Below are 12085 nucleotides of genomic sequence, written 5' to 3' on the forward strand. Positions count from 1 at the left end.
CTCTTTTATGAGTTTATCTTTTGCAGGAAAGTTGTGATTTTTTAAATTTATGCGTGTTTGTAAAAGGCATAATAATATCTTTACTTGTTGTTAGAAGCAGAAGGCTTTTTGATCATGATTCCTCCCAGCAGAGGATGTTTCGAGAAACAATATAATCATTTAGCTATAGCACAAGCAGGAAAAATGATTGATATATGCATAGTGTATATGGTATTTTTGCCCACAAAGTAAAAAAGACACAACAACTCAATGCGTAATATCTGGGATTATTACTTCTCTTATTTTTTTCAAAAGAAATCACATTTTGAAGAGTTTTATTTCCTCTTCATTCTAGTTCAAAGAATTAAACCCCTTTGGAAATATACTTCATAATCTATTGAATGCTGTTACAGGATTTGTGGTCTGTTAGCCAGCAAGGTGAATGAACCTTTAGCTTCCATTTATAAATTCTTCAGTACTTGCAGTTTACTGCCATTAAGGTCAGCTTTCATTCTCTCTTTCTATGTGTATGTGTGACTTCAGAGATGCAGCTCAGCATGCAGTGCTGCTTCAAGCTCTCAGCAACTCTGTTGAACACTAGCCATCTTGTACCTTTCATATTCAGGTTCAACAATTAAGAAATTATAAAGGATAAACATTAATCTGATACACAGGTTACTACTTTCTTGTTACAGAAATACAAAAACATACTGCAGATAGACTTGTTTACACAAAGATCCACTCTTGCTAGTGTAAAATAAGTCTGCCTGTGAGTAATGATTAAGTAAATGATTGTTTCGACTAAATAAAGGCTTTTCTTTTTATTATTTCTTCCTATATGGTGCACATCCAGTGCATCTGTCCCTTCTTCAATGAGGCTGGACTATATGACACCTAGATTAAAGGTGCTTTCACACCAAGTCCGTTTGGACCAGTTTCTTATGGTGCACGATCCTCAAAAGTCATTTGTTTATGTGAACCAACAAAATGCACTCTGGTGCAAACCCAAACAACTGTACCAAGACCCTTTTGAAAGGGAGTTCTTGATTGTTTACAAGGGACCTCTGGTTCATGTGAGGTATGAATATCATCTGACATGGGTCCAATCAAACTGCATAAAATACTGTGTATTATGGGTGAGATTTTATGTATTGCGATAGTCACGCTAAGCATCTGCTGTTAGTAATCAAATTCACAGCATAAAGTGTCAAGGCTTAACATGGCCCATTAAAAGTTAGAAATATATATGAACGCAGGTACAACTGTAACACAATTTGTATAAAACAGCTTACTCAATTACCAGCCAATCAGAGGAAGCCTAGCACATGATTCGGACTCCTCTTGCACCCAATCACACAGCAGAGGGGAAAGTTTCAAAAGTGACAAAGCGATGTATGTTTGTAAGATATCCTCTCAATGCAATCATTTTTAGGGTGCAATGCAGATATGAAGGCACACTGTCTTTGACATCTGTAGTAAATATTCAGCTCTATAGCTGAGATCAACCAACTCAATTCATTCTTTCTAAAACAGCTTAACCAATTTATTCAGGAAGACATTTAATTTACCCTGAATTTCTGACCCTTCTTTCAGCTTAGGCTATCTGTGCAGATGCCCAGGTAGATTTGTGTTTGTACAACAAATTATATTAATTGTTTAGGGTTTTCTTGTATTCATATTTTTGTATTTTATTTTGGTTTATTGTCACTAATTCTTCTTGATTTCTTTGTATACCCTGTATTTATCTAGTCTTCTAGTTGTTTGAGCTATACTTATTAAATAAACCAAATAATTACAAAAAATTTGACGGTGTGTAAACACAACTGTTGTTTACTGTTATTACAATATTTGAAAGTGTTTTTAAATGTTTCTGCTCAAAGGAAGAAGTGAATGACAAGCTCATAAGATATTGATTGATATGTTTAGTTTGCTTGGAAGTCTGAAAAACCTGCTAATATCTCATCCGCATCTGACTTAGCCAGGCTAAGCTTTCCCAAATATTATGTCAATATCATGCTGGGCTTGACCGGTGCATAGTATGAGGGGATGAAGCAATCTGCTCATGCAGCACTTTGGTAAGGGTGGCATTATCATGTACGTTTTCTTAACATTATGAAATGATAAAGCAAAAAAGTGAAGTGTAAAAACCTTTTAGGTCAGCACTCAAGGTACAAAAGTCCTCAGCTGTGGCTTATGAGTATCCTCACACCCACACTCACAAGGTGTTTCATACTTTAGCACTCCAGAGTAGGGGAAAGACAATCACCAATCAAGAAATTGGGTTACAGAACCAAAGCTATGTGTGGAGGTGACACCAATTATATCTAGTAGGTTCTTTTCCAGGCCAAACTTAGGCTTCTTGTCTGTCAGACAGGTAATGTTCCAAGTTTCCAAAGCCATTCTTGATTGTCGGGGTCTAGTCTGTCTTTTCCACCTATGCCAGCCACTAAACTGGCATCACCGTCAACCCTCACCCTTCATTTTTCAGGTGGGGAGCCCATTTGTCCATCTATATGTATCATACTTTTCCTACTTGTTTCCCCTTTTTATCATTATTTAAAAACTGCACCTTTTTTTTTGGCAAAAAGTAAATGTGAAGATGAGCCAAGATGTCTGCAAACAGTAGGACAAAACAGCAGAGAGTAGAATTTCCTAAGGAATTCCTTTTGGACACCACTGACAGTTGTTGAGTGTAAAGCAAAACTTTCAGTTTTACTGGTCAACAAATGAAATGAGAGGGTTTGCCATGTCAAACACAAGATGGCAATGTTAACTTTGTCCTACATTTATGTGAAACTGAAATCCAGAAAATGTTAAATTTCTTTACACTTCTTTTCTTGCCTGTTTTGAGTGAATATTTTTCAGTGCTTGATCATACTGTAGAAGGTTTAAGACCTTAATGTTATTTTTCTACTTTAGATACTTTCAGTACAAAATTATTTGCCATAGACTGCTACTGAGAACTGCAATAAGGTGAATCGATATATAATAGGAAGGTTGAAGCAATAGTATCTGGTTATTATAATAGGCAGCAGAGGACCACAGTGTTTTGAACATTACAGAAAGACAAGGCCATTCTTTATGAATGGTTCATTCTCTTACAGATTTGAAGCAAGCATTATTAAATCAAGACATTAACTCTATACAGCAAATCTTCATAAATGCTCAGAGCCTTCAGCCTGTAGTCACAAGCATAATTTCTTGAAACCCTCTGCTTCAGAATCAAAGTATTTCTACTTCAACCTGATACATATAGTGTTTTGAACTAACTTTAAAACATTAAACAGGGCAAAATCTATGAGCGTGAAAATGTGCATGCTGACAATGTCTAAATTAATGTCTCTGGTGCTGACCAGGATCTAAAAACTAACCAATTTTTGTTAATCCAGGACAATAAAATACAATTAAAAAAACATATTTGACCACTATATTACAAATTAAATTTTAAGTGAAAGATGACAAGTGTCATGCTCAAAAACAAAGCAGAGGTAATCCTCCTAAAAAAGATAAGTATCTGTATATCCGTCCATTTGCTATTTCTATGTCATTCCAAAAGATGGCACATCACAAACATTCAAATTAATGCATTTTATGACTACAAATGTTTGTGTTGCACCTTCTGTTGAAATAACAAATGCAATGCATTCTATTACTACATGCATTACAAAATTATGCATGCATTATGTGCATTACTTCAATTATTTACAGTTCAACCAAACGTTGACCAGTAGTACAGCTAGTTAACAATAAAGCCTTTTAAAATAATAAATGTTTCAATATAAAGGGAGTTCCAGAATCAAAATAAGACAAGTGACTTAAACAGAAATCAAAATCAGAAACCAAAATGTCTACATTTTGTCATATATTACTAAAACATGAATAACGTTTCCTTTTTAAGGATGTGTTTACATAGATGGTTGTTGACACAAGACACACATAAAATGTATGTATTCCAAATAACGGTCTATTATTTCCACTCTAAAACTCCAGCACATCACTCCAAGATAATCAAGGCTTGAGCTGGGAGAACTTCTTGCCCTTTCTGCGGTGGTGGGGGCAGGGCCGTTCTTAGGCATGGGCGAGCATTGCAGTTGCCCGGGGCCCCGAGACAAAAGGTTTTTTTTAAAGATCGACACAAGCTACGTATCTGTACTAAAAAGTTTAATGCTACGCTTACTGCCCTATCCCGGAGTGGGGACGCTGCAATAGGGAACTGGGGCTTGGGGCATTCGCTAAGGCCAGGTCCCTGCGCAGGCGGAGCCCTGTTATGACTTGCCCCCAAAAAAGTCAATAAATAGCGTGCTCTCATTGGAGGAGACCATTCCGTTCCAGACCACGGTTGCATCGTGAGCGTGGGCGCGGACTTCTCCCATGTTTTTCTGTCACGTATAATGCTTTCTTCCCTTTTTCGCCTTGGCATTGGCCATCCACTTGTAACTGCGTCTTATTCACGTTAGCAGTTTCGCACGTACCATATTAATATGAAATGCAGTTATCCATCCAGTGCTGCTAAACGAAAGAAAAAGGCAGAAGATGTAGCCTTTATTGAGACACAAAAAGGAGCTTTGCTGAAATTTGTCATGGCCGAAAAGGTGCATTCTCCTACTGATTCCTTTCAAAACCGACCAGCAGTAAGCAACAAACAACATACCAGTTACTGCCACTGCTGGGGAACACAGCTTTTATAAGCTAAAGACAATCAAGAATTACCCCAGGACAACCATGTTACAAGAACGATTAAATGCTTTAGCATTAATGTCCATTGAGCGAAATGTTATCCAATCACTTGATTACTCAGCATTAATTAAAGATTTCGCAAGTGTTAAAGCGTGAAAAGTTGATTTCATTTCTTGAGCTTTATTCTGGAATGTTCTTTAGCCCAAGTTTTAATTTGGTAGAAGAAAATGGTATAAAACCACACTTTTTAATTGTGACAAAAAAATAAATAAAAACAAAAATTTAAAAAAATATGCACCACTGCACTGCACATTTTGCACACACTGGGCTTAGCTACATGCCTCCATGCGGCGGTAATACTACATGCATTAGGGCCCCCACAGTCTAATTATGCCCAGGACCCCCAACGTCCTAAGAACGGCCCTGGTGGGGGTGAAGGTATAGTAGGCTGCTTGCTGCTTGTGCTTATCGACATATTTACAAGACAAAAGACGCTGACGGAGAGATACGAAGGAATTTAAGGTGGACCTGAATTGCGAGTTTTTTCGTAGGCTTTAGTAATTCTAGTGTTAAATTTGGCAGATGTGAACTTTATATATATATATATATATATATATATATATATATATATATATATATATATATATATATATATATATATATATATATATATATATATACAATCTGCATCTAGCTCTCTTGGTATTCTCTTGCTATGGCAAACTTTTAAATTCTTGTGTTATTATCTTTCAGTTGCCTGCATTGTAAAATACCAGGTTAATACTAGGTAACAGGAAAAAAAAAACTTATTTTCCTTTTATTTTTCCTAGTATTGATTGTAATTATTTCTTCTAGTTTCCAGTTTTTCATGCAATGCTTTTACGAATAACAACCATTTTCCATTTTATGCGCCTCAGCACATCTTGTGAAACCATCACTTGCTGATGCTGTTATACTTTTCATTCAAATAATTGCTATTAAGTAACATACCATGACATTCCTCATAAATGATTGATCCAGTTCAATGTCATGAGGGATGGACCCTATTCTAGTAGTACACGGTGCAAGGCAGGAAACATTTCTAAACAAGATTGTAGTCCATCACTCTGTCCATTCATGCTCACTGCCACACTCACACATGGGCCAATTTAGGGTGGACAATTAATGTAACATTCACATCTTTTGATATATAGGAGAAAAACTGGAGTACCTGAAGGAAAGTACACAAAAATTATGCAAAAGCTACAGAGACAATAACCAGTTGTAGGATTTAATGTAAGATGCACAATCCATGCGGTAGGAATTCTACCCTCTGCACCATTGAGCCATATTTTCTTGCTGCATTTAATTGCAGTGTTTTGTTTTATAACAACAATGGTTTTTGATATAAATTTCTGTTGTCATTTTTATCATGTTGGTAACTTCATCCTTTCAACATTCTGAACACCATCGCATTGAAATACATATCTGATGAATCTGCCTAATCTTCACCTATTATGTGTAGGCGTCCCTTTTGCTTCTCTTAGCTGCTTTCTCCTTTTTCAGCTTCTATCAGGATTATCGTTTTGCAATGCTCAGCAGATTTGTCTCTTTACAGCTCTCGGTAGGCACCTCCTTTTCAGCATTCTGCAAGCTTTTTCATTGCAGTGCTCCATAAGACTCTATGTGCAAAATTTTAGTCATAGCCCATGACAGACTTCTTAATTGCAACCCTCTGTAGATTTTTCCATTCTGTGCTCTCTGTAGGCTTTCTTTTGCAGTCAGGAAAGTGCATGGTACAGAGTCTCTATGATTTTTTCTATCTTAAGTTTTTTTTTCTTTTTAGCTGTACTTTAGAATCCATTAATGATTCAGTCCTTGTCTTAACCTTTTTGGAGGTAGTGTGCTAAAAGATGGTTTGCATATGAATCACTTTACTCAGTGCTGTAGGTTTTCAATACTGCATGCTGATTTCTGATCTGACTCTGAATTTTTGCAATTTAGTCATTTAGCACGGTTGATAGATCTTGTAACATCTTCATTGGCTTCATCCTGGAATTCTTGTTTATATTACACAGGCTGTGACACACTATATTCACACATACCTACCTGGCTGTGTTGTTATGGCATTAATATAGTATTAATATACTCCTTAATAGCACTTTTAATTAACACAGTGTTAAATCACTTTAGATTCAGGAGTAATAATCATGGCACTTTAGTTGTTCATAATACCATTCATCTGTAAAAAAAATGCTTTGAATCAGATAGTCTGCATTGTGCTAGAGTATTATCTGTCAGATTGTAAAGGTTAGAACAAGCTTTGCTTTCATTTTTATTTCAGCACTAATTGGTATGGATCTATAAATTGTGGGTAATCATGTTCAATATTTTTTTGTACAGATTTCATTACTATTTACATTCTATTAATGTCTTGCATACTGGTTTTATCATTAGCATCCATGTGGAGCTGAATTTACTTGTCAGGTGCCAAGTCTTATATCAAAGAAGAAATTTTAAAATTGTTCCTAAAATTATCTGTATGCCAGTGCAAAGATGTGAGGACAGGGGTTATGTGATTGTTCATATTAGTTCTTTTTAGTTAGTCATTTTTAATTAAATGAAGGCTGCAAAGAGAACAGTATGAGAAGCAAGAGAATATCACTTTGCAGTAGTTAAGTGAACTGGAAATAAATACATTAACTAACCTCTCTATTTTAAGAAACCATTCATAGACAGCACCTTTCTTTTTCCCCAGGGGGAAATTTGATAATTTTACAGAAACTTGATAAATAAATAAATCAATATTATGGCAAACAACAAATCCCCTCTAAAATACACACCAGAATGACTAAAAAGAGAGAAAACGTCTGACTGGCTCATAGGTAAAAAAAGCATTGACAATAACTGAACAGAAGACATTGTTGCTGTCTGTATCATTTTGCGTAATTAATATTTTTGCTTTTCCTGAATTTAAAAGAAGTAGTTATCATTTATTCAATGATGTACCTCACTTACACAATTGATTAAGATCAGTAGGCCTGAAGGAAAGATACAGCACATTATTACTATATTTTTGTGAATTTAACCTGTGGATTATACATTTTTTACAGTAAGATGGAGGAGCATGCGGGTTATCTAAATATTTGTAAACTCAATCCTCATTTTCTCTGCAACAGATGATTACCAGATCATGTATACAAGACACCATTTTATGCTGTACATGTCCACAATCTGTTATCAGCAACTCCAAATCAAAAAACCTTTGAAAACCAATTTTTTAATTTTCTTTTGTTTCCTTCTCTCTAGGCTGCACATCAATGACTTTGCACACATTGGCGATCAGGAAATGTTTCCAATCATTTTTTTCTTGGTAGATTTTGAATAAATAGACAGTCTGAACCCTGCTGTAACTTCTTCAGTGCCTTACAAAATACATAAATAATTAGAATCAATGACATAATACTGGTAATTCTGATACATCTTGTAATTGACAGAAAATGATATCCTTCTTGAATAAAACAGAAAAGACATTGAGCAGTTCATTGGAATATTTGCTGCTAACAGATTGTGGTTAAACCAAAAAATATTTTAACAAAAATGAAAAAAGCGGATTTAAATATATAGATGCTGTGAAGGACAGCCGGGCCCCATGCCCGGCAGGGAAGCCCCTGCTGCTTATGTTCCGGGGGAGCTGCCATGGACAGTCCAGTACCTCCCCCGGGCCTCCCTGGCCAGCGGTGTTTTCCCAACCACCCGCAGGGCTCCATGGGAGATGGAGTCCTCCACAGCTTGGTTGGGGCCCGGCGTTGCCGCTAGGGGGAGCTGCCTGCTTCCCACAGCCCGGCTGAACGAGCCTGCAGTCCCACCCGGAAGTGCAATTAGGACCAGGTGGTTAATCACCTGGAACGCTTCCGGGTGGGCTATAAAAGGGCCCAGCCACCACCACTCGGTGAGCCAGAGTTGGGAGGAAGAAGGAGACGAAGCTTGTCTGGGAGGAGTGGTGGAGCGAGGTGGAGAATTGTGGTTTGCTGTGAGTTTTGTGCTTTGGGACTGTGTTTGGGCTGTGTGGCACGGGGAAGACGTGTCACACAGCTGAAGAAAAAATAAAAGTAATTGTACTTTTTTATACGTGCCTCCATGTCTTTCAGTGTCGGGCCAGGCGCCTATATAGCGCCTTTTCTACACTGCATATATATGAATGCAAACCGCTCTGTGTGCATCACATAGGTAAGATAGCACTTTGTTTTTTGTCACAGCAAAAACACCAATGTTCAATCAACAGTTCAAGTGTACATATGAAAACAGTCCTTTATACAATCTGCTTGTTAATTTAACACTGTAAGAATGCATTTAACACTGGCGATTCATGTAACTAAATAGTAAAAAGCATTTCATTTTTCATCCGCTTTTAATGTCATTCTACAACTTGTTCTCTTTTGTTTGTCCGTCTTTTTCTATTGCAGAAACATACTTCAATTTTTCAAACACAGTGCGGCTTGACTTGAGTTCCAGCTTCCGTTCCCTGTGCAGCGTTAGAGTGAAGTACATGTGGCAGTCGTGTACACTCTCATCCTTGAAAAGAGAAAAGTAATCAAAGTAAAACTCATAAAAGTTATCCAGTGGGGGCTGAGTTGTTTCATGCAGACAGACAGACATAATGTTGACAGAAAAATATGAAAATATTTTGGTTATATTTTTCCTTGTACAAAAAAACTCCAGAACTCCATTTACTTATTGCAACAAAACAATCTGTAGTCTATTTTACAGCATTATTATGTAGTGACAAATTATCTATATTGTGTTGTATGTATAATTATATATGTATATTGTACATTTTTACTTTACATTTATGTTTTTGTCCATTATTTAAATATAGTTTTCTAACCAATATTTTTGCATTTTTTGTCACAGTGCATCTGTAAACCAGAAACTACTTATGACTTGTTTACAGTTCTTTAAAAGACACACTAGTTGGGAAAAACAGCTACCCTTGGAATTACAGTCCTTTCCAAAAAGGGTTCACTATGAGTATGAAGTGATCTAATTCTAAGTAATCTAGCAGTCTACGGTACATAGGAAAGGCATATAAAATCTCCCATGATTGTTAAAACACAGTGACATTAAACAAACTTGTTTTTTTCCGCAGTTGTACCTTCTGTTTGTATCAGGTTTTGACTCACCACCTACCCTTTTAACTTTAATGACAGCTAAATGAAAAAATAGATATATAAAAAATAAGCAATAGACATATTTTGCAATACATTTATTTATGCTCACATATTGCTTTGGTATTATTTCACAATACATCATTATCCATATTTAATTAAATTCTGTCTGAAATATTCCTCCACAGAAAATTGTCCTGTTCATTACCCATCTTTCTTTTATGGAGTCAGTAGCTTACAACTGAAGGAACTAAACGATGTGTGGTATTTTCGCTGCATTAGTGTAAAATTGTAGACAGACTGTTAATGTCTAAGTATGAATAATTGGTCATTGATTATTCAGTCTACAAGGGAGACATACCCTTTGAGTCAACTTCAGTATGTTTATTTGGACTCGTCTATAATGCCAGTTAAGGTTGAGTAGAGTGCATGCAAGCGTGTGGTTAAGGACTGACTCACAAAACTAACATAAATTGACTGTCCTTTTCCCTTTACAGCTGTATAAAAAACAATTTTACACCTTATTATTTTAGGAAATCTATGTGAATGCAAGTGAATATGCAGCTGTTGCGCAGGCTATGTGTAAAACTATGTGTTGGTGAAGGTTACTAAAATGTGCACTGCTGATGATTCTTTAAAAAGGTAACGTTATCATAACAAAATAAAAATCAGAAATATTGGAGCTATTTTTAATTGTGTTTAACAGAGAAAAATAGACCTTACTTTGACATTATTTGGACGGTTAACAGTTGTACCATAAAAGTGTAGTAAATCAGAGATTTACTGTACACAAGTGACAGTGACAATACCATTATCCAAAGGCAGAGCAGCATAGGTAGGGAGATCAGCCCCCAAGTTCTATGTGAACAATTTGCTTCATAGGGGACAAAAAAGTATAGCAAATCTAGAATTATACAATGTGGAAAGTAGTGGTATATTTGTATGTCGGGTATATTCGGGAAAATGCGGTACCAGCATATGAGTGAAAGCAGTTATTATGTTTTCAAATAATGTCTCGCAACGACATTTGGTAAAGTGAAAGCTGTGACAGTTCAGGAACAGAGTCTTGATGGAAACAATATTAACCTTGAGAAAGGAATAATAGAGCACTATATTACATTTTTGTGTATTTATTGAAACTGATTTGTAATAGAATAATGTCAATGACATCATAGAATTCAGATAAACCTTACAACATAATAACTGTAACATTTCCACACCTGAGGATATTTAAATGTCATTTACATGATAATTTAGTATCACTTTAACACTGTGAGCCAAAATACTAATAAGAAACTTCATAATTTATACTTTCAAGGGACAAACTTTTTTTTCCCTTTTTTTGCAGCAGTGGGATCCTATAATATATGACTCTTACAAGGCTTGTCTATCTGCCAACAATACTATTTGGTTTGCTTTTTTCTGGACATTTGCTATGAATTTTGATCTATATAAAGTCAGACCTTTGAATGCAATTCACTTGTGATAGTGGCAGCAATTTTCAGACTTTAATATTCGCATGAAGAAAACAGAAATGACAATGGCAAAAAGCATATTGTTACCAGTGACTGCTCAACACTTTTATTTAATTTTATCTGTATGTGTTTTCCCTGTTTATTTTTGCTTTTTCTTTTGTTTTTGTTAATTTTCCTTTATAGCATTACATTTTGGTGTTAATGTTTGTGTTAAAATTCTTGTGAGATAGTTTGTGTCTGGGCTATTTGGTCTGATTCCTGGTGCTACAACTTTTGATAATGTTCTTTCTTTCTGACTCTATTATTTGTATATCTGTAATTTTTATATTGTGTCACACATGTGCGATTAGGAGGCAGCTAAAGGGCTTAAGTAACAGTAATACTATGCCAGACCAGGGAGTGGCAGAGTGTGCTGACTGTCTCTCTCAGTCTCTTGCAGATCATTCCTGGGAAATCCCATCTGGTTTTGGTGCCACTGATGACGCCACTTCCGGTTCCCGAAGACGCCACTTCCAGTTCCAGCATGGATGACCTCACGTCCTATTCCAGTCCTTAAAACCGCCATCTTACCTTTACTTAATCAGTTCTGTTTTGGACTTTGTCTTGTAAACAACTCAACACTTTCAAACCTTTTTGCAGCCAGGATCATATTATGTGGGTGGCTGCCCCAAACCTTTGTGACTGTCTGGAGTCTTTTTGTTACAACTGATATTAGTATTACTTTTACAATAATAGATGACTGGATGGATTATTGTTGTTGTACTTCTTTTGGTTTTCATTCTCAATATTATGTCAAATATTTCTGAT

The 12085-nt window shown here is 36.0% G+C and overlaps 1 long non-coding RNA gene across 1 annotated transcript; it reads left to right on the forward strand.

Annotated features, from left to right (window-relative positions):
- Window positions 1–8792: 8792 nt before the first annotated feature.
- LOC120539201 lies at window positions 8793–11741 on the forward strand. Its single transcript, XR_005635569.1, has 3 exons — window positions 8793–8865; window positions 9102–9225; window positions 11708–11741. It is a non-coding gene; the product is annotated as an uncharacterized LOC120539201 (long non-coding RNA).
- Window positions 11742–12085: the final 344 nt, after the last annotated feature.

Source organism: Polypterus senegalus, chromosome 11, assembly GCF_016835505.1.
Source record: "Polypterus senegalus isolate Bchr_013 chromosome 11, ASM1683550v1, whole genome shotgun sequence".
NCBI classification, from domain to species: Eukaryota; Metazoa; Chordata; class Cladistia; order Polypteriformes; family Polypteridae; genus Polypterus; species Polypterus senegalus.